We start from the raw sequence: 22880 nt of genomic DNA, 5'->3' as shown, positions 1-22880 counted from the left end.
GTCAGTCCTCTGCTGTTAGACCACAGTCCTGTTCCCTAAACAGTCCGTTTGGTGGCGCCTTATGCTCGGCACCTATAGTTCTATGGCAACACCCTATTCCCATATGAATGCAGTTCTTCCCTTTGGCAAAAGGTGACGTGGGAAGGTGGGTGAATGTTGTTCAAACAGTCAATGGGAGAAAGAGTGAGCGGAGTTGGGTCAGAGTTCCTGGGACACACAAAAGGGACCAAGGGAGCAAAGGATAACAAGCAGGCAGGCCCATCAATCGGGCCCAAAGAAGGGGGACGGAGACTCCAGGCACACGTGGGTTAGCAGACGGAGGGCTTCAGGGCAGCCCGTCATTTTTCATTCTCCACGTTGAAAGTGCTGTCTCGTCCGTATCTTGTTGCTCTGCAGCTCCACCTTCGGTCGAGGTCACACGTGTCCCAAGATCTGTAGCCAGGCTGTATGTCACATCCGACCCATCTCCTTCGGTGATCGTGCATCTTTGAATGAGTACAAGACAGTGTTTTAGAGAAATGGCAGAAGAAGATATCTACGCATGTGAATTCCTCCCTCAATTTTTCGCATTTGAGTCCTTATGGTCATTGGTCACAGTCAGAGGTCTATTACCAAGCAGTGCATGTGTCAGCATTCCTACTGAGTTTATGGCAGGTATATTCATTGGCCCATTTATGATTCAAGTAAGGACAAGATAATATTTCCATCAACTGTGCATTACATCATTTTCAACATTAGCGCAGCATTTCCCTTCAGAACCGGCTAACATTTCCAGACAGGGCGGGGGTGCTATCGTCGAGTGTCGGGCAAAACAAGATATCCTCAAGGGTCAGCAGCTACCCATGGTCATTATGTTTATACCGGGGACAACGGAAGCGGTTCTATCAAAAATGGGGCGGGGATGCTTCAGGCGCTTGCGCTTGGGTGCAAAGGGGTGGGGCAATCTGGGTATTGGGTGTCAATCTAGACGTTGGCGTTCGTCTCTGAAGAACAGACATAGGATGCCATTGACATACATTCCCCTAGAAATGGCCTGATTTGGGGGACTTTAGTCGTCTTACCTGTCCTTTCCTTATTAGCTAATTCAAGTTCATTCATTTTGCAGAAAGGAGAGGCAGTAACATGGCAAGATACAGTCATTTTAGTTTTGGTCAATTTCGCTGAACACCTTCGTGTTCAAATACGTATCAAATCGGAGTGGTGCCGGTGGGGCACAATTTTACCAAATGAGCGAGGAACAAATAGGGAGACTCTCATAGAGAGTGAGAGTCGTCCGCAATCTAAACGAGCCATTCGGTACACGTATGACATGTAAGGAGAGACAGAGAGAGATAGAGAAAGAGACAAAAAGGAGCGGAGAGAGAGAGAGACGTGTACGAAAATAGGTCATTTAGTGCGCTCACAACACAGAACGGCAAAGGTCAGGTGACCTATAGATACAGACAGAGGGGAGACACAAATTCGTACGTTACATACACACAGACTCAGACAGGGAAGACGGCACATATATTACGCATATACAAGACATCCACGACGAGACAGGAAACAATTGTTAGTCTACAAGATCTGTTTTATATTTTCTACATATCGTTACTATCCTATTTATCTATGTGCTTAGCTCGTCCTGCCCTTCCCCCCTTTTCCTTCTCGTTTGTCACGCCTGTGAGCGTTCCCAATTACCAATACTCACACCTCCGTTGGCTGATCGGAAATTAACCTGGTCATGCTAGTTACCCATGGTTGGATCTTAAACCATTTTTCTGTTCCCTCCTTTGGTGGGAAGTTCTCCAGGCTGAGGCAACGGCAAGTATTGATCGGGAAAACAGTCGGACAGCTTGGCTATATCTGTAAGAATGTGAGAAAGGGAGTAGTGCATTTGAACATCGGCGACATTTCTAACTTCCTAGACGGGTGGCGCCGCGGCAACCCTTACTCGTACGATTTTCTTTGTCCTTTCCCTACCTATTCAAACGTCCGGTTACATTATTTAATACGTCCTTTCTAGTCAAAATTTTGTTCGTCATTCAGTACCTGTCCAGTTTCTATGTCAGTCCATCCTCTCAGTCGCTATGTCCTAAGGAAGAACAGTCATGTTAAGTCTACGTCTTTTCTTTTAAGAACCTATCGTTATAACGACTTCACACATATTCCCTCCTTTCCTTTTTCGTCGGTGGTCTGACCGTCGCTCTTCCACACTTCAGCCGACGTTCCGACGTGACCTGCAGAAGGGAGGGAAAAGAAGGGGTGGGGGCAACATTCAAAAAAAACTCATCAACGTGCAGTAATCCGGAAACGCTTTACCTACCACATACTCGACCTATTTTCACGTAGTGCATTTCCCTACCATCACGGCGTTTAAGCCCAGATGGACCAGAAAGGTCAGACAGATAATCATTGACGATCTGTGCGACATGAGCTACTTGGTCGTAACCTCTTTTGATCGGGTACAAGGGTGGCGGCCAGGTGGCATTTCTGTGGTGTCGTTTCAGGGCTTCTAAAGCACCTTTCCGGCTGCCTGTCACACATAGCGTGGCTGCTAAATATCGGGTCCTTTTTAACCTTTAGCCTTCATCATACTTTCTCGTTGCTCATAGTAGTATTCATTCAAAACTCATTAATGCAATCCGCTACAATGATGCTTTCGTTTCCAAAATACCTTTAATAAAAGAGGGTTGACACATAAATACAGGCCTACAACCCGGTGGGCTAGCCACGGAGCAGATTGGAACTGTGCATGGGAAGAACGAAGCTAGTGGCAGTTCATTGTATAAAGTGCGGCAGTGCAATAAAATCATATTAAAACTCTCCTACAGAGCAAGCATGATGCATGTCAGTAATTCATCTTAAATACGTTCATAAATACATCGTCCAATGATCATTCATTTATACCAATTCATTTCCCAACTCATAAACAGTACCCACCCTTAAGTCAATTCATTGTTCAAGCACATACTCAATACCCTTCATATTTACTTTCATTATCCAAACGTTATATATATCTTGGTGCAAAAAGCTTGCGCGATCAGGGTGCAACAAAGTTCATTAAAAACGTCACATTTCGCGTCGGCGCCATTTTGGGTGGGGTCAGGCGAGTTCTAGCATAGCCAGAGTGTCCCTAGTCTCGCAAGGTTGGCCCAGAACTTTCCATTGGCAGTTCAGAAAGTCTCGTGCAGTGTGGTTAACAGTCTAACAATATGGACCATGAGTCAAAGAGTGGGAAGGGCGGCAACAATTTTCCTACCGGGTCATTCTGATGTTCCTCCGGAACTGAACAAGCCTGTGCCGTGGCGGTATCTTAGCCATTTCCGATCCAAGTCTGGTGCCGGCAGGAGCAGCACCGATGTCGAGGTTCCCAGTGAAGGGGGCGGGGGCACCCATGCAGAGGGTCGGGGGCCCCCCGGCTCTTATAGAATCTTCAAGGTCGAGGAGAGGCGATATGGAGCGTGTGCCCGTCCTGGGCAGAGGACCTCTTTTTGATGTTGACCCTTAAGCGAAGAGCGTTGGGGTGTCGCTGGAAGCCTCCACCTGGAGGGAGGTGGGGGAGGGCCGTTCGCGGCACCTCCCCCTTCCAGCGACCCTGCGCCGCTCCCCGGCTCCATAGTTTTCGACATCGGCCATGCCAGCCATTGATGATGGGGGGGGGGTGGTCGGCGGCTGAGGCAAGACAGCCCCCCCCCTTCCCTCGGCGACATGTGGCGGGACTACCTTCGACTCTCCAGGGAGCGTGGAATGTGGCAGGACTGCCTATACCTATGAAGGCAGGCGGTGAATTTGGCATGTGGCGGGACTATCTGATTTGCCGCCGTTCTTGCCTTGGCTTCGGCTCTGGACCAGCAGACGATGGCATGCGGCGAATTTGAAATGTGGCGGGACTACTTGATTCGCTGTCGTTTCGCCTTGGCTCCGGCCCTCAACAGGAGCCGGATCGGGTGAGAGAGAGGGGTGGTCGGCGGCCGAGGCAAGACAGCCCCCTCTCTCCCCGCGGCCTGCAGGGCGGCAGAAGGGAGAAGACGGAGAGGTCCTTGTCATCCTTTTTTGGACCGCCTGCCCAACATCGTCTCCTTCTGACCGTGGGCAGGCGAGTCCCTCGTGCCTTCAGGCCCCGCCTTCCGGATGGGCGTAACCGCGGGCCTGTTGCACTTCGGGAGCTTCCGGAATGGGGGTAGGTACCTATTGAGTTGTTTCTATTTCATGTGACCGTTATTTGGGCGTGGTGGGCAATGAGGCAGACATGTTGGGAACAGGAACAGGCAGTGAAGCCTAGCTACCTCGTGGCTATGTTCTGATGTCGAATCTTTTCGCCTTTTTACATTTCTTATTACGAACTACTTCTAATGTTTCTTATTTTTGGTGAAGTCAAAAGCTCATCAGGGGGTTACTGACTTAGCCTGATTTCCTTTTATTTTTCTTTCTCTTCCTTAGCGTGTTTCGAGCTAAAGCTTTTGTTAGTAGGGAACGGTGATCACTTCATATTTTTATGTGTCCTTTTCACTAGGGGGGTACATCTGGACGGACCAGACGAGTCCCCTCCAATAAATGGTCCGGGGTGGAACGAGATTATCGATCAAAAGGGGAACATATATTCCTTCATTAGGGTATCATCCTGGACAGACCGAGCGATGTACTTCCACTTACTAGGGTAGCCTCCTGGACGGACCAGTCGGTCTATTTCTACTAAATGGCCCATGAGTAGAGAGCATATGTCCTCCATAAGAGTAGTCTCCTGGGCGGACCATGCGAGCTACCCCACAATAACCAACCAGTGGGGAGTGGGTAGGACTGACGAATTCACAAAGGGGCATAACCTACCCTTTTCTACTTGCAAAGACTAGACAGAGTGTTATTATTTTACGTTGTTTGCAAATAGAAAATACCTCAAACGAAACAATTCCTGGAACAACAATGTCCAGGCAACCAACCAATCAGTGGGGAGAAAAACAGGCATGACGGATTACAACGGGGACAAATGTCTGCATTACCTGCCCTTCGCTATCCATAAAGGGAACAGAATATTCCTATTCATCTCTGTTTGTGGACAGGGAAGATCTCAAAGAGCAACAATCGATTATTAATCGACTTCAAACAATTCAGTGGGGAGAAAAGTAGGCATGACGGATTACAACGGGGACAAAAGTCTGCATTACCTACCCTTCTCTATCTGCAAAGAGGGACGACGTTCCTATTCGCCGCTGTTTGCAAACAGAGAATGTCTCGTTCTCACAAGAGAACCAATATGTCAAGTAGCCCTCAAAGCTAAATGAACCAATACCAACCAATACAACATCAGTATACAAATACTGATTTCAATACAAACAATCAATCAATCAGGTGGACAGGGCCACCCTACCAATCAGGTGTAAAAACACCCTACTTAATCTTACCCGGACCGGACCATACGGACAGTTCTTCGACTCCTTCCTCCAGCGCCCGATCGTTCTCTTACTCCATGTAGCATTCCTGTGGGATTCCAGTCAGGACAATAGGTCACTCAAGAGAGGTCCGTTCAGAATTGGTGAAGTTCTGTCGATCGGCAGCCGGGCTAGGGCCCTCTCAAGGCAGGCATACCCCGATCATTTTTAGACGTTCACTTTTTCGTCTGGATCTCTCTTACCGAACCCTATGTCACTGATGGACCCCGCGTTGGGACGCCAATTGTTAAAAGTGAGCCCACAATTCTATCGATGCCCAGGCTGCTGGCGCAAACCGCCTCTTAGTTCCCATTCTGAATAGTTACCAAAATAAAGAGACGGGCGCTGGGAGCAGGAATCAAGAACAGAGTTTATTTCTCATGAGGAGAGCATGTCATTTCGGACACGAAACACAGTGTCTTTCGGGAGGTGCTCTAACAAGTGAGCGTGAGACTCCGGCTTTTATACATTTGCAGAACATTTGATGATACAATCAGGTCAATGTGTCGCAAAAGGGAAACATTCCTATAATCCTCGTGATGATCCTATTCCACATACATTCACAATGGGGACCCTTGACCTGCTGATAAGAGGGGAGGGCAATCATGCAGCTGAGTGTGCCGTGGGATGTGTGCGCCTGATCATGGCCCAGGGGGTGGGGTGGCTAGGCATACAATAAGGGCAGTAAATGGTATCTCCTGGCTTAGGCGATGGCCTCGGACATGTGTGGTCAGCCGGACTCGGGGGAAGGGGTCATCAAAGGAGTGGTATTCAGGCCTGCGTGGACAATCGAGCATGGAGGGAGGGCTCGTCAATAGAGGGGCATTCATGGAAGGGAAGGAGGTGCTGGTCAGGCGCGGCCGTGACTCGCAAGGACAGGGCTTTGCGGGAGAAGAGGGTTTATGACTTGTTCATGTGAGGAGAAGGAGGGGGGACGGGGTGCGTGCAGGACCAGAGCCGCGCAGAGAGGGAGAGAGAGAGAGAGAGATCTTACGACCTGTACATGGGGGAACAGGGGCAGCCAGATACAACTGGGGGGGGGCCATGTCAGCTGAGGCGAAGGATGCTTCTTCGAGAGGGGAATGGAGAAGACCTGGGTCAAGCAGGAGGGTTACCTTTCACATCAGGGTCGCGCAAAGGGAGCGGGTTTCATGGCCTATACATGAGAGAGGGGGTGCAAGATACGCGCAGGAGGGAAGCTGGGGAGTCTAATGGGTAAAAAAAGGGCCATGGTGCCTAGAATGGCCGTGCATATACACAGGGGTACGGGTTCTTACTGGCAGGGTGATATAGTCAATAATTCACAGTATCCATGGTGCCCACAGGGAGAGGAGTGGGAGAAGAAGTGAAATGAATGCTGTCTATGTACATCGAATTTGTCAGATTTCACAACTGGTGAGCCAATTACAAAGCATGTCATGGTAAAAATAACAATTAAGGGTTATTTAAACAAAAACAAATTGAAACTGCATCATGATTGCTTTAAAGGTGGTGGAAATATATTCATAAAGCGCGCCCTGTTCAAAGTGTGAGGTGGTTGCAGCCCAGTGGCAGGCAACCCGCGGGGATACTAACACTGGTTCGCTGAGGAGCAGGAGGGGCTCGGTGGTGGCGCAATGCACAATTATAGTAGTGCTAAATAGCCCCATGTGTCCTGTGCTACCCAGGGTGGTGTTGGCAAGTGCCCTAAGGGAAGTGTCCCTTTACAGATCACAGGTTCAGAGGGTGCAAGACAATGGGTAAGGCCGACTATTGGTCTATTAAGGGGTTTGTGTATAAGCATCAGGTGTGAGCAGGAACAGTGAATTCAAAAAAGTCAAGGGGTAGGGATCTAAATAAAGTAATAATAAATAATAAGAAATGGAGACTGTCATGGAAGTATAGATAATCTATCAAAACTCAAGGGTGTGAGTGAACCAATAACGTGATTCTTCACAGCGAATGGGCAATATCATGAGAGTGTGAGACTGGAGGTTGGGGCGATGTGTACATGGAGGTATCCAAGGGTTTTCACATGTTTCAGGTTGGGGGGGAGAGATGTTAGGCCCTCAAATTACAATTGTATAACTGGTGGACAGAGAATAGGGTAGGTGCGAGCCCAGATGCACGTGAAGGTCCTCCTCATGGTTGAGGCCACCTGGGGTCTTGCTTTGTAGCCTCACAATGTACTCAGATTCCAGGCGTCACAGATGACATTCCCGATCTCCTCTTCTCGCTGACACTGAGACCTTGTCAATACCAAAATATTAAATTTTAGTACTCACGTCCGTAACATCCGCATGTACCAGATTGCACTGTTTCGCAATAGCATAGGCCATATCACCATTTTTAATTGCGCGTAGGTGTTCCAATATGCGCTTCTTGACTGGGAATATTGTGCTTCCCACATAGCGTAGGCCACAAATAAATGTTAAAACATAAACAACAAAATCAGTGTTGCAATTGATGAAATTCATTATCTTGCCAATTTTGCCATTGGCCAGAGTAAATGTGTTAACATTTGAACTGTTGTTGCATGCTTTGCAACTTCCACACTTGTGGAAACCTGGGAGTCCCCTCAACCAGGTCCCACGTCTTTTAGACTTAGTGGAAAGGTGGCTGTGCACCATCATGTCCTGTAAGGACTGGCACTTTCTGTATGTCACGTGCGGAGTGGGGCTAACTAGTTTCCCAATTGTAACATCCGTTTTGACAATGTGCCAATTATCTCGTGGATTTTATGTGAAGCATGGTTAAAAGTGGTGATCAGTCTAACTTCAGGTTTCCCACCATCTTTTTCTATGGGTATCAGTAAGCTATTTCTGTTCCTTTTCGCCACTTTGTCTGATGCTATTTTGATAGTTTTACTAGAGTAGCCCCTACTTTTAAAACAGCCCCTCATGTTCTTGGCTTCCTTTTGGTAGGAGTCAGTGGAGCTGCAATTCCTTTTGTCTCTAATTAGTTCGCCATACGGGATCCTGTTCTTAAGATTAGTTGGATGATAGCTCTGTGCATGTAGGATGCTATTGCTGGATGTTGGCTTTCTATATAGGCTGGTGTGTAATGTTCCCTGTTTTACCTCTCCTAGGATGTCGAGGAATTCTACACTGGTCTTGTCAGTCTTACTGGAGAATTGATAGTTTAATTCATTCACCAAGAGTCCTTGGATAAAATTATCTAAGGAATCCTGTGGACCATCCCATATCAGAAAAATATCGTCTATGTAGCGGGTCCACAGGATAACATTATTCATGTGTTGTCAATCAATCAATCAGTGACACTTATAAAGCGCGCTACATACCCGTAGGGTCTCAAGGCGCTGGGGAGGGGGGGTGCCGCTACTGCTCGAACAGCCAGGTCTTCAGCTTCTTCCTGAAGGAGATGTGGTCTTGGGTCAGGCGCAGGTCGGACGGGAGGGAGTTCCAGGTCTTGGCGGCCAGGTAGGAGAAGGACCTTCCTCCTGTAGTCGCTCTTCGGATGCGGGGGACGGCGGCGAGGGCGTGGTTGGCTGATCGGAGGTGTCGTTTGGGAGCGTAGAAGTTGACTCGGCTGTTGAGGTAGCTCGGGCCTTGGTCGTGTAGGGCTTTGTGTGCGTGGGTGAGGAGGCGGAAGGTGATTCTCTTGTTGATGGGGAGCCAGTGAAGGTCTCTCAGATGTCCGGAGATGTGGCTGGATCGTGGGATGTCGAGGATGAGTCTGGCTGAGGCGTTTTGGATCCGCTGGAGTCTCTTCTGGAGCTTGGCGGTGGTCCCGGCGTAGAGGGCGTTGCCGTAGTCCAGTCGGCTGGTGACGAGGGCCTGGGTGACGGTCTTCCTGGTCTCTGTGGGGATCCACCAGAAGATCTTCCGTAGCATGCGTAGGATGTTGAAGCACGCCGAGGAGACGCTGTTGACTTGCCTGGTCATGGAGAGGGAGGAGTCCAGGATGAAGCCCAGGTTTCGTGCATGGTCTGTCGGTTTGGGTGCGGTGCCCAGGGCGGGAGGCCACCAGGAGTCGTCCCAGGCGGAGGGTGAAGAGCCCAGGATGAGGACCTCCGTCTTGTCCGAGTTCAGTTTCAGGCGGCTGGTCGTCATCCACTCGGCTACCTCTTTCATCCCTTCGTGCAGGTTGGCTCTGGCGGCGGCGGGGTCGTTGGTCAGGGAGAGGATCAGCTGGGTGTCGTCGGCGTAGGAGATGATGCTGAGGTGGTGTTTGCGTACGATGGCCGCGAGGGGGCTCATGTAGACGTTGAAGAGGGTGGGGCTCAGGGATGATCCTTGGGGGACGCCACAGATGACTTTGGAGGCCTCTGACTTGTACGGTGGTAGGCGGACTCGCTGTGTTCTTCCGTCGAGGAAGGAGATGATCCACTCCAGCGCCTTGTCCTGGATTCCGATGTTGCTGAGGCGCCGTATTAGGGTGCGGTGGCAGACCGTGTCGAATGCCGCGGAGAGGTCTAGGAGGATGAGGGCCGCTGTTTCTCCATTGTCCATCAGGGCTCGGATGTCATCGGTGGCGGCGATGAGGGCGGTCTCGGTGCTGTGTTTGGCTCGGAAGCCGGACTGTGAGGGGTCGAGGGATCCGTTCGTCTCGAGGAAGGCGGCCATCTGCTTGTTGACGGTCTTCTCGATGACTTTGGCTGGAAACGGGAGAAGCGAGATGGGGCGGTAGTTCTTGAGGTCGGTGGGGTCCGCTGTTGGTTTCTTGAGTAGAGCGTTGAGTTCGGCGTGTTTCCAGCTTTGTTGTGTGTTGCCCTCATGCCAAATGTTCATTATGTTGATTGTATTTTATACATATGAATGTCAGGTAACATGTCGAATATTCTATAGAAAATAAGATACAAAAAAGCTGAAATAAAAGTTACATTTCAATAAAATCTACACATAGAGCCACTGAATCTGTATTTTCGGCTTACAAACTATGGGTATTGACCTCATCGAAAAATACTTTGACTGCATTGTGATGCAGCTGCATGTACTGCTGCTCCCTTTATATACGAAAGAAAAAGAAAAGAAAAACAGGAACTGAGATTACGTCATATGACAAAGGTGACCATATTGGATAAGGCAGAACAAAATCACATGCAAATAAGGCAGCACCTTGGATTGTTTTTTGTCAGATGAAGAGCCATGGCCTAGAATCTGGAACTTTCATGAATCACGTCCTCTTTCAATAGGCATAAAGTTTCTGCTCCCAGGGCAGCTCTACACTGGCCCAACATTATGTCTGCCTGTCCCAACTGATCTCGAGCTATCTGAACCAGCCTGAGGGAGAATAATCTCCATACAACGTTATTGATCATATTTAAAGACATGTTTGTTTGCTTAGATACAGAGGCTTCTAGAGAAGAAGCACTCTGTGATCTTCCGCAAGGCATTATGGATGCTCCAACATTTTGGGGTTGATTCCGATTCGGGAAAAACCGCTCCGAATAGCCGTTCGGAGCGTTTTTCCCATACGAATCGTACCCTGCAACGTCCCCCGAACGACGAAGTCTGATTCGTACCAGGAGCTGGACTCCGTACGAATTGTACAGAGACCGTACGAATCAAATCCCCGTACGAATCTCCCTTGGAACCCACTGTACGTGACATCTGTAAGGTTCGCTGCTGTTTTTTCCGACCCAGCAAGTACGATTTGTGTTGGGTATGCACCGTAGGACCCTTTTTCTAGGGGAGCTGAAAACAGCCGTTAAAGCAAAGTTCGCCCCGAAACAGGTACAGAATGCACCCCCGCCCCCCTGGGTACGGTGCATACACCCCATGATCGCGGGGTACGGTGCATACGCCTGCGATCATGGGGTGTACGCACCGTACCCCTGCGATCATATGGTGTACGCACCGTACCCCATTTTCGCTGGGTGTAGGGTGCGTACACCCTGCGATTGCAACCGTACGGTCCATACACCCCATGATTAAGCATGGGTGGATTTTGCAGATCCACGATCTGCGAATTTGAGGATTTGCGTATTCGCGGATCTGCAAAATCCGCGAATTTGCGGATTCGCAGATTTGGATTGCGCTCGTGAAAGTCAAGGATACAAAGGCCTCTATCCAGCATCACAGCTGATTTTCGACGGCAGATTTGGGAACAAGGCACACCTGCCCAGCCTCGACGACGCTCACGATTGTTTTTGAGCTGATGAATGAGTCACTGAATTTGAGCTTCAACTAGTTCCAGCGACCATGTGTGTGTTACTATGCAATCGCCCCGAAGGGCGCAGGGGTCCCTTGAGTGACCTATCATAGTGGGTAAATGGCAGGAAGACGGTGCACACCGCGAGTGTGTGAGCGGGACCAAACTTGCGGGGCTTCCATGTGAGTTCACATGCCTCTTGTGTGTATAAAAGGTCAGAGACCGATCAGAGCAGCAGATCAAGAGAAAGAAGCTCCTGGTCACAGGAACAGCACGAGGATTGCGCTCGTGAAAGTCAAGGATGCAAAGGCCTCTATCCAGCATCACAGCTGATTTTCGACTGTAGATTTGGGAAGAAGGCACACCTGCCCAGCCTCGACGACGCTCACGATTGTTTTTGGGCTGATGAATGAGTCACTGAATTTGAGCTTCAACTAGTTCCAGCGACCATGTGTGTGTTACTATGCAATCGCCCCGAAGGGCGCAGGGGTCCCTTGAGTGAGCTATCATAGTGGGTAAATGGCGGGAAGACGGTGCACACCGCGAGTGTGTGAGCGGGACCAAACGTGCAGGGCTTCCATGCGAGTTCATGCCTCTTGTGTGCATTAAAGGTCAGAAACCGAACAGGAAGCACTAATAGATAAAATAAAGCAGGTGCTCGAGCACCTGCTTTATTTTATCTATTAGTGCTTCCTGTTGAAGCTAACTTAGCTAACTTAGTAACTATTTTAGGATGGCGCTGGCAGCTTGCCGGCGCCATCCTAAAATAGTTACAACTTCAAGCATGAAGGCTTGAACTTTTGCCCCCCGAATCCGCCGCTCGTGGATTCGCGGATTTTCGGTAAATTCGCGGGAGTTCGCGGATTGCGGATTTACCGAAAATTCGCGAAATCCGTGAGCGGAACGGATTTTGCGCTCACGCTTACCCATGATCGCAGGGGTATGCACCGTACCCCGCGATCATGTGGTGTACGGACCGTACGGTGTGTATGTCATTGTGTGCTTTTCCGTACGAACCGCCTTACCTGATGTGGACCGTACGAATCGCGTCCTCATACCCCGGTCCAGATCTTACTCGTCGGGTTGTACAGCATGTTTACGAATCGTACGGTTCACTGTGAAGGGTCCTTGTCGTACGGTTTCAACCTTGCAATTTGGACGGTTCACGACGATTCAGACGGATTGATGAGATACGGATCGTACTACGCGATTCGGACGGACGTGTACGATTCGTACGGAGAGGGCTACGGATATGTTTCGGATGGACGCTTTTTTTCCCGGAAATTAAGGATGCTACTCTATTTCTTCTTATTGTGTTTACTCAAGTAGATGAAGGGGAGTGGCGGCTCCAAGTACCAGCTCTTCTGGACCCAGGAGCTTCTGGCATGTATATCAATCAGGCATGGGTGAAATACCAGTCCATTACCACCAATGGACCGAAAAGAACAGGCTTAGGACAGGCAGTGGAAGACACACTGATGGAATCTCACCGTCTCATAAGTATACAAATAAATCTCTTAGGTGTACCTTGACTGCAAGGAAATAAATATTTTTGATGTCATTGCCATGCCCAATACTCCTGCAATTTTTGGAATGCCTTGGTTTGTAAGCCACAATCCATTTATTAATTGGGTATTCAGGAAAATAATTGTCCGTCACACCTTCTATCATGAACACTCTAGGCTTTCATCTTGTTATTGCTACATACTTGGATCTTCTGAAGAAGAAGAGATAGAGCTAAGCCACTGTGCTAGTTAAAAGCAGATCTACTTCAGCGCACATTACTCTTAATCACAATCCGCTACATAACAGGATCCCCCAGAAGTTAAAGCCTTCAACAAATGTTTTTTTCAGTATTTCACTTAGGAGCAGTGAAGGTGACTAGAGAAAGCGGGATCTTACTAGCCTGTAGATAGAATGGCTGTGTGAAAATAACAGATAAAAGCTCAATATTGCACTGTACACAAGCTGCGATCTGAATATTTCTCGGATGTCTTTTCTGATTCCAAAAGTTGGATGAAGAACTTGAGGCTTGTTCTAAAACCAATAGTCTATCTATCAGAAACTCTGTAAGAAGCAAACAACCACCTACAAAGTTTACTGACCCACCCCAAAGGACCTGAACACCCACCTCTGGCACTGTCAAGATATTATACCACAGTTTATTGCCCAGCATTCTCTTTGGCCTCTACAAGCCCATGCTTGAGTCAATATATTGGTAGAAAAGAATCAATACAGGTTGCCATCTGATCCAATCTACTTACTTCCAGTTCCTATATTCCCTGATTTTCATCATTAATAGAAAACTCAGAGCTCTGAAAGGTGGGTTTACTAATATGGTTCTGGACCAGAAGCAAGCACAGCTGCATGCAGGAGACTAGAATCAACCTCTCATTTAGTTTGACTCCCTTCAAGGTGTCCATCAAACATAGACTAAGTTACAAGACGGCTTACAACCATCAACACCACTCCAGTGTATCTCTTTCTGAGACCAGCCCTTTCCTGCTGCACCAGTATATCAAGAGCTACTAATCAGTGTGCCAGTGCCTCACAACTCCTCTGGCTTGCACCTGCTGTTGAATTTTCCCTCCTATTCTGCTTCAGTTCCTGCACCAATCATGCATGCTATAGCTCTGCTCCAGAGCTGCCTGCTAAACCTCAGCCCCACTCTTGACAGGCACGCCTCTGCCTCAGTCCTGTCAGCTCCACCACTGCTCCAGTCCTATTAGCGCCGGGACACCCCTCCGGGGGTAGCTGTGCGCTTTATAAGCTACATAAAATAAATAAATAAATAAATAAATAAATCAACCCTGCAAGAACTGTCCTTAAGTTGAGACCTGGCACATTGGAGGTTTTTGCGCTTTTGCCCTTTTTCCTCTTGGTACTGCCAGCCACTGCTTCGCAGGGGGGCATCTGCTCTGTGACCCATGTTCCACCCAGGACAGACAGTGTGGCTTCCGGAAGTGGTTGTCCTTTGCTTTTCATTTCTAAGAGAGAGGTGAAGATTCACCCCCTAAAGTCCAGTCCTTGACAGTTGCCAAAGACCTTTCCTGACAGGGAAATATGGCGGTTGGCACAAGCCCCCTTCTCTTGCCTCCCTCAGGTCTGTGGAGACCCGGGGGAGGTGCTAGACGGAGGGTGAGACCACCACGTGCCATTCTGCCACAGCAAAAGGAGGCTCCCCGGAAGACATCACAATATTGGAAAACAACTGTTTCCCACTGGTAACCCAAAGCAACAGATGACCCTCTCTCGATCCAGTTAATCATGTCATTGACTTCCAGTGGAAGTTAGACATAACAATAATATTGGCTACATTTATATAGTTCACATTACAAACTGCATTGTCACCTACATCAGCCGTTGAAGCATCATCATGGCATTTAGGTGGTGAAAGAACGAGAAGGGCAAAGAGACCCTTGGATCTTTTGGGATTCAGAACCTATTCCTTTCAAACAATGTCCTTTAGTATAGAAATATAATGTAATTTACTGAAGCGAATCGCCAACAAAGAACTGTTTTACTTTTAAAGAGCCTTATCACATTTTTTAGTCTGTTTTGTTGCACGAATGGCTTTCAAATTCTTAAAATAGCTGGGTTCGTATTTTGGCCACAAATGTTCTGGACTGGATCTTTCTATTAAGTTACTGACCTCTCCCTCGAGATTTAATGCAAATAGCCCTGCGGCGAGAGTGCAGAAAGCTTTCTGTGTAAGGAAGGAATAGGGGAGGGTGGAACCAAAGGCAGACAGGGCTTCAGGTCAGCACAGTTTGGCTGGTCTCCGGTGCAACAATACTTCATCTTACATGCATATTTGATTTTTAGGTGGTCTCTTCAGAGGAAAGTTCTCTCCAGCCTTCAAACTTGGCTCCTACAGGTATCACTTGGATCCGTTCAGTTGGTCTATTAGCCAATTGAGGACTCTGACAGGGTTCTCTGGGAATGAAAAATGGCGCCACAGCTTAAATGCCAGCCACTGCAACATAAATCTGAAGCCACTGATCCATCTCACCAGAAATGGGAACTAGTGACCTGCAAATTACATAGAAGTCACACACTAACTTTTAATATGCAGAACCTGTGCCTTTCCTCATGAAAAATTAGGAAAGGCCTTAACAGTTGCAGCCCGAAGTCGGTCCGCCTACACTCTTAATTTATTTCTGTGTATGCTTGTCTGTGTGGGACTTCGCATATTTTAATGTCCTTCTTATGAAAGGAGCACAGTCGCCATTACCGTCCCACTCCAGCCCTGCCAAATACCACGCATTTGACGTTAGACTAACACATTTCACTGTGGTGGTCTGCATCACTGCACTGAAAAGCGAAGTCACGCATTTTAGTATCTCCTCAGCTGTGCCAAGTGATGCGGACCGGATAACGCTGTCTTTTTAATTAATTATAAAAAACCCTTTGTGAGCATGGCAGGCAGTGTGTGGTGCGCTGCATGCTGCTCGGCTGATTTGGGGCCGGGGCTGGCTGAAGCTGCTGCTTGTTACTATATAACTGACACTATGACTGAATTGACAAGTTTCACTGAACAGCCAGGCATGCAGATAGATACCTTTTACTGATGTCAAGTCAGTGCCTGCCAATCAATGGCTACTTTGGGCACATTCAGCCAGTGAGGCCACAATTGTGAGTATCTGTCTGACTCAGGGCCGGACTGGCCGTAGCGGGCATCGGGCATTTCCACGGTGAGCCGCCAGGCAGGGGGACTGTTTTAGGCCTCTGGGGCGGCATTTCTGTTACCGGAGGCTGGCAATAACAGTCACCTGTAACAAAATCGTCCAAAACCGGCCCTAGCAACAGCTCGGCCGCACCCCCTCCCCCCCAGTCCGGCCCTGGTCGGACTCACTTATAGACCAATGAGTCCAGCTGCAAAGAGGGCTGCCACCCATGGTGCGACCTGGCTGCAGCTGAATTCACAGCTGCTGTCTGTGAGCTGAAATGAATCGCTGTGGTAATGATCACGCAACCGACCCAACGGCTGACTGCGGTCATAGTTCAGTTCGTTCACGGCAGCTCAGCTGGCCAGAGCACCCGGGACCCCTCACTGTGAGAAGTTGGCCTGGTATATGATGTCCACTATTCTAGTGGGCACCTTGCACCAGTCCAAACAACCCTTATGGTGATGGTTGTAAAGTCAACCTTATAAACCAGCTATCCTTAGCAGTCCTAGGCTAAAACTTCAGAGAGCATGTGAAGCCAGCTGTTTTACCAGTAATAGTCCCTTGAATATCAAATGAAAGGACACCACACAAGGTATATATAAAATATATATGTATTTATTACTAACACAACCCCTCTGCACTCTTTATGAGGTGAAAGTTCGAGATTCATCACAAGTTACTCAATAAGCATACTAGAAGTTGCACAAATACAATTCTGCCCTAGGGGCCTCACGAACCATACACTAAGTAAGTGGTATAAGAGCCACTTCAGGAAAGGTGAGTAGGCCTAGGGCCTAGGAAATCGCTGGGGCTACACTGAACAACCAAAGGGTAGTAAGTAGCAGTCCCACAGGATGCGTGTGCAGTGTCTAAACACACCCGCGAGTTACCATAGAGTTTCAATGGGAACCTAAAAGTTACAAAGTTGTAGATTTCGGACACTTCCGGGTGGACTACGGGAAAACCCTGTTATACTAGGACACTTGGATAGTTATTACCTGCGGGAGCACCGGAGTACTCGAGTTACCTCACCCAGGGAAGCCGAATGCATAGGCGTTCTTTCGTGTCGGGTTTCGTCGATGAATCCTATGGAGAGCTGCAAGAAAGTGCTCCAAGCGACCAGGAGGAAAGTGTCCGGATGGATCCAAGGGTGGATTGGAGCATTGAACAACCTGAATGCAAAGGGAACAGAGTCTAGGTCACTAGCCAGTGACCAGGAAGGAACCAGGAAGGAACCAGGTGATGTCAAGATGCAATCAGGTGAAGAGGTGAAGCTTGTCTACACAGTCATGAGGTCCAGGAGGCATCGACGAGGACCAGGAGCTGGAGTCGAGCTGTCCCACGACGGATCTAGCTGTTGGCGGTGTCGGCATCTGGATTTGACCCAAACAACCTTGGCAAATGCAATCGACGCAGGATGAAGATTGACTTCTGTTCAGACCAGCAAGGTCTGGGGAGCTTCTCCTTTGCAGGGAAGCAGGAGCAAGCCCGGAGCAACCAGGCAAACGGTGTTCTTTCAAAAAGAAGTCTTCAGAGGGGCCACTAGCCAACGGGCTAGCAACCGCGAAGACGCGTTGAGCTGAAATACAGGCGCAGGCCCCACGGGGCACACGTGGAGTGTGGAGGGCTGTGCTTCGGTGCAAATGCTGCTCAGGTCTGGGGCTTCTCAAACCCCAATGCACAACTTTGAGGGTGCCTCAGAAGCTGTACAGGTAGCAGAAACCAGGTAGTCCAGGATGTCAGGTCCCACGTCTCTCGTGTCCGCCACGGGTCTCAGCTTTGCTGTGGATGTGGGTCAGAGAAGTCTGGAAGTCAAGATTCTGCATCGCTAAGTCTTCGGGTTCCGGCGGGAGCGTCGAGAAAGCAAACCGGCAAGTTACTGATGGTGCCTGTTTGCACAGGATGGTCACTCCTTGACCACAAAGGAGATGTCTTCACTCTTTCAGTCGAAATGGAACATCGTAGGTCCAAGAGTTCATTTCATAGTTTCTTTCCAGGGTAATCTAATGTCTCTAGACACAGCTCCTATCTTTATACTAAACTAAGGGGCTGGATTACCTGCTAGGTCCCTCCCATGGGTAGAACCTGAGAAGGGGGTGGTTACACCCCTTTCTCTTTGTCCAGTTTCGCGCCAGAGCTGGGGCTGGAGTGCCTCAGCAACTGGTTTGAACCGGGCTATGCATGGAGCACCTTGTGTGCCCCAAGCAGTGTCTGGAAACAGCAGTTTCCATTGAACCCACCCTGCCCTAATCCACTACAGGCTGTCTGGGGAGGTGCCAGCACCTCCCTTGACAGGAAACCTATTGTCCAGGCCTCCCCTGCCAGAGTTTCGTCCAGCAGCAGGAGGTCAGACTTGTGTCTGTGGCAGCAACATCCATTTTGTGATACTGAGGCTCTGTTTAACTTTAACCGGGTAAAGCAGTAACTACATGTCTGCTCCCTCTAGAAGGGTGGTATGCTACCCCCGCCGCCAGGACTGGCGGGGATGGGGGGTAGTATTCCAAAGTGTTTGACACCTTACACGACATGTTTTGATAAAGCCAAACCAAAGTTAGCATTAACCGCGAGGATTATAATTCACTTAAGAGTATATGGTATGGCTATATCATAGAACAGCTATATGGACATGGTTCCGAAAGCTGCAGACAGGCTCACACTCATGCTAGAGCACCATCTCACATAAAACCAAGAACTCTACCTTCAGGATTGTCAAGGCCTGCCATAGGAGTGACTTTTAGGTACATATGTGTCTATATATAAGGGTAGATATAGGAATACTATATCTAAGCAAGGGGAGATTACACCACCTTGCCCAAGCTGAGTGTTCAGCCTGTGGTTTCAGTTTGGATGGCCAGCCAGGGGTGGCATAATACATGCTGTAGCCCCTGGTTGGCCTTGGATGCACCTATGCCCTGGGTACCTATGGTACACTATACAGGGGCTCACAAAGGTGACCCAACACCCAATTAGGTATGTACCTAAAGTACATGGTATGAATTTAGAGACAGAACAGCTGGGCTGTGGGTCTGATTAGCAGGCCCACATCAACACTAAAGTCAAAAAACCAGAGTATCACAGCAAAAAGTGGGGGTGACCATAGGAAGCAGACCCTACTCTCCTACACAATCCCCTCCCCCCCAACGCAGGAACATTAAACTAACCTTGACCAGTTGAGTCTTCATGTTCTAAGTGGAAATATCTTGAGAGTCCACCTGCATTGACATGGTCAGTTCCAGGTCTATGTTCCACTGTAAAGTCCATACCCTATAGGGAAATGGACCACCTGAGTAGTTTGGGATTTTCACCTTTCATCTGATTTAGCCACAAGAGGGTCTTATGGTCGGTCTGAATCTTGAAGTGAGTACCAAACAAGTATGGCTTCAGCTTCTTCACGGCCCAAACCACAGCAAAGGCCTCCCTCTCAATCAGGGCCGGACTGGGAACCAGAACCGGCCCTGGCAAAGTGCTCTGCCGGACCCCCTCCCCCCTCCGGGAGGAGAGGGGAGGGGGGAGAGGTGCGACCGCGCTCTGTGACAGGGCCGGTTTTCCGCCGTTTTTGTTACAGGGCCGTTTTTGCAGCATAACGGCCCTGTAACAAAAACGGCCCCAGGTGCCCAAAACCGGCCCCCAACCATGCGGCCCACCGGGGAATTGCCCGGTGCCCTCAACGACCAGTCCGGGCCTGCTCTCAATAGCTGACCAACGTTTCTCTCTAGGGGTCAGCCTTCTGCTAATAAAAGCAATGGGCTGGTCTTTACCATCTTTATTCAATTGTGAAAGAACAGCTCCCACACCCAACTCAGAAGCATTTGTTTGGACAATGAATTCTTTGGAGTAATCAGGACTTTTCAGAATAGGTGCAGATCACATGGCCTGCCTCTGGTCATCAAATGCCTTTTGACAGCTTACTGTCCACTGAACCTTTTTGGCATTTTATTAGAGGTTAAGTCATTAAGTGGTGTCACAATGGACCCATAGTTCGTAACAAACTTTCTGTAGTAAACAGACAGGCCCAAGAAAGCTCTTACCTGTGTCTGGGTGGTTGGAGGAGTCCAGTCCTTTATGATCTGGATCTTGCTCTCAAGTGGTTGAACCTGACCTTCACCTACAAGGTGGCCCAGGTACACAACCTTACTCTGCCCTATCTGGCACTTAGTAGCCTTGATAGTTAGGCCTGCCTTTTGCAGGGCCTCCAAAACATTCTTCAGGTGGATCAGGTGATTCTCCCAAGTGGAGCTAAAGACAGCAATATCATCTAGATAAGCTGCACAATAGTAATCCAGGCCTGAGAGGACTTGGTTCACCAACCTTTGGAAAGTGGCAGGTGCATTCTTCAAGCGAAAGGGCATCAACACAAATTGATAATGACCTCCTCGGGTTGTGAGGCTTTGGCACAAGGACTACTGGACTGGCCCAAGGGCTCTCTGAGGGCTCAATAACTCCCAACTCCAACATCTTGTTTGGACCTCTGTCCTGATACAGTCCCTGACATGGTCAGGTTGCCTGTAGATTTTACTCTTCACAGGCAGACTGTCACCAGTGTCCACCTCATGGGTGCACCAGTTTGTCTGACTTGGGGTCAGGGACAACATACTTCTATAGGCCTGTAGAACTTGTCTGCAGTCCTGTTGCTGCTGGTCAGTGAGGCTGCCTGCCAAGGCTACCCCATCAACTGAACCATCATCAGGGTTCTGAGAAAGCAGGTCTGGGAGAGGGTCACTCTCTTCCTCCTGTCCCTCATCTGTAGCCATGAGCAAGCCCATGTCTGCCCTGTCAACATATGCCTTCAATCTGTTGACACGAAGCACCCTGTGGGGGTTTCTGAGAGTTCCAAGATCAACCAAGTAGGTTACCTCTCCCTTTTGCTCAACAATAGTGTGGGGTCCAGACTATTTGTCTTGGAGTGCTGCTGGGGCCACTGGCTCCAACACCCACACTTTCTGTCCTGGCTGGTACACAGTCAGCACAGCCTTTTGGTCATGCCAGGCTTTTTGAAGTTCCTGGCTAGCCTCAAGGTTTTTAGAAGTCTTCTTCATGTATTCGGCCATCCTGGAGCGGAGACCAAGTACATAGTCCACTATGTCTTGTTTAGGCTTTTTGAGAGGTAACTCCCATCCTTCCTTCACCAGATATAGGGGTCCCCTTACATGATGCCCAAACAGAAGTTCAAAAGGGCTGTGGCCAACCCCCTTCTGTGGGACCTTTCTGTAAGCAAACAGAAGGCAGGGCAGAAGGATGTCCCATCTTCGCCTAAGCTTTTCAGGTAAACCCTTGATCATGCCCTTTAAGGTCTTGTTAAATCTTTCAACCAGACCATTGCACTGTGGATGGTTGGGTGTGGTGAACTTGTAGTTCACTCCACACTTTTTCCACATAGCAGTGAGGTACACAGATATGAAGTTTTCACCTCTATCTGAGACAACCTCCTTCGGAAAACCTACTCGTGAGAAAACTCCCAGGAAGGCTCTTGCCACAACAGGTGCTGTTGTGGTCCTTAGGGGAATAACTTCTGGGTATCTGGTGGCATGATCCACTACCACCAGAATAAATGTGTGCCCAGATGCTGTTTGGGGATCCATTGGTCCAACAATGTCTATCCCAACTCTTTCAAAGGGAACCCCCACCACAGGTAGTGGTATAAGGGGGGCCTGTGTGGTGCCACCTGATTTGCCACTGGCTTGGCAGGTGACACAGGAGCAACAAAACTCATTGGTATCTTCTGACATGTGGGGCCAGTGAAAGTGAGGGACAAACCTGTCCCAAGTCTTGTTCTGGCCAAGATGTCCTGCTAAGGGAATATCATGGGATAAGGTAAGAAGGAAGCCCCTGAATGCCAAAGGTTTGACCAACCTCCTGGATGCACCAGGCTTGGGGTCTCTAGTAAGCGTGGGTGCAAAATTCTTTCCGTTTGCGGAATTTGCAGATTTTTGCAAATTCTCGGTGCGAGTCGCACGAATTTGCCCCAATATCCGCAAATTCGCAAGCTAGCAAATTTTTTTGCTTGGTCACGCTTGAAAAATACAATATTGTGCGCGCGGCGTTGACTTACCGTGATTCTGTGTTCGCCGAGTTGTTTTTCTTCCGGTTTGCGTGTGCTGTGCCATTTTGGATCTTGCTGCGTGATGGCGCAAGAGTTTTTCAACCGCGATTAAGTCATTGCGGCCCGCCATCTTGCACAGCGAAAGTTTGACAATGCGAGTACGTCATAAGGGCCCGCGATCACGCAACGCCGTTGATGCGGCGCGCAGTTGACTTCCGGCGGGAGATTTGAACAGCCCGCGTTCCCGAACTTGCAAAATTTGCAATTCTGCACAAGAAATCCACCGCAGGCAGCATAAACCTTATGAAAATCATGATTTTGATCAGAATAACTCCTCAGATTGACATTTGGCTGCACTTTTTTGTGCAAGGAGTCCATTTTTTGGGGGGGGGTGAAGAAAGTGCCCCAGAGTCTTCAACTTCCTGTTCCTGTCCAGCAGACTCCTCCCAGTGCTTTGTTCATGTCCTGGTCACTTTTGATTTGGATCTGGAGCTGGAAGGATTACTTTTTGTGGCTGCTGCTTGATATTTGTATTTGAGGACTTTTTGGACTTAGGAGTTTGGATCACTTTTGGATTTGAGATTTTACAAGTAAGTTGGTATTGTTTGTTTGGGGCATTGCAGTTGCTGCAACTAAAATTTTAAAACTTTTTCACAACTTAAAAAAAAA

The sequence above is a fragment of the Lissotriton vulgaris genome, chromosome 2_1 (assembly GCF_964263255.1).
Source record: "Lissotriton vulgaris chromosome 2_1, aLisVul1.2, whole genome shotgun sequence".
In the NCBI taxonomy this organism is placed as follows: Eukaryota; Metazoa; Chordata; class Amphibia; order Caudata; family Salamandridae; genus Lissotriton; species Lissotriton vulgaris.
The sequence above is the reverse complement of the archived record's forward strand: the minus strand, read 5'-3'. Positions refer to the sequence as shown.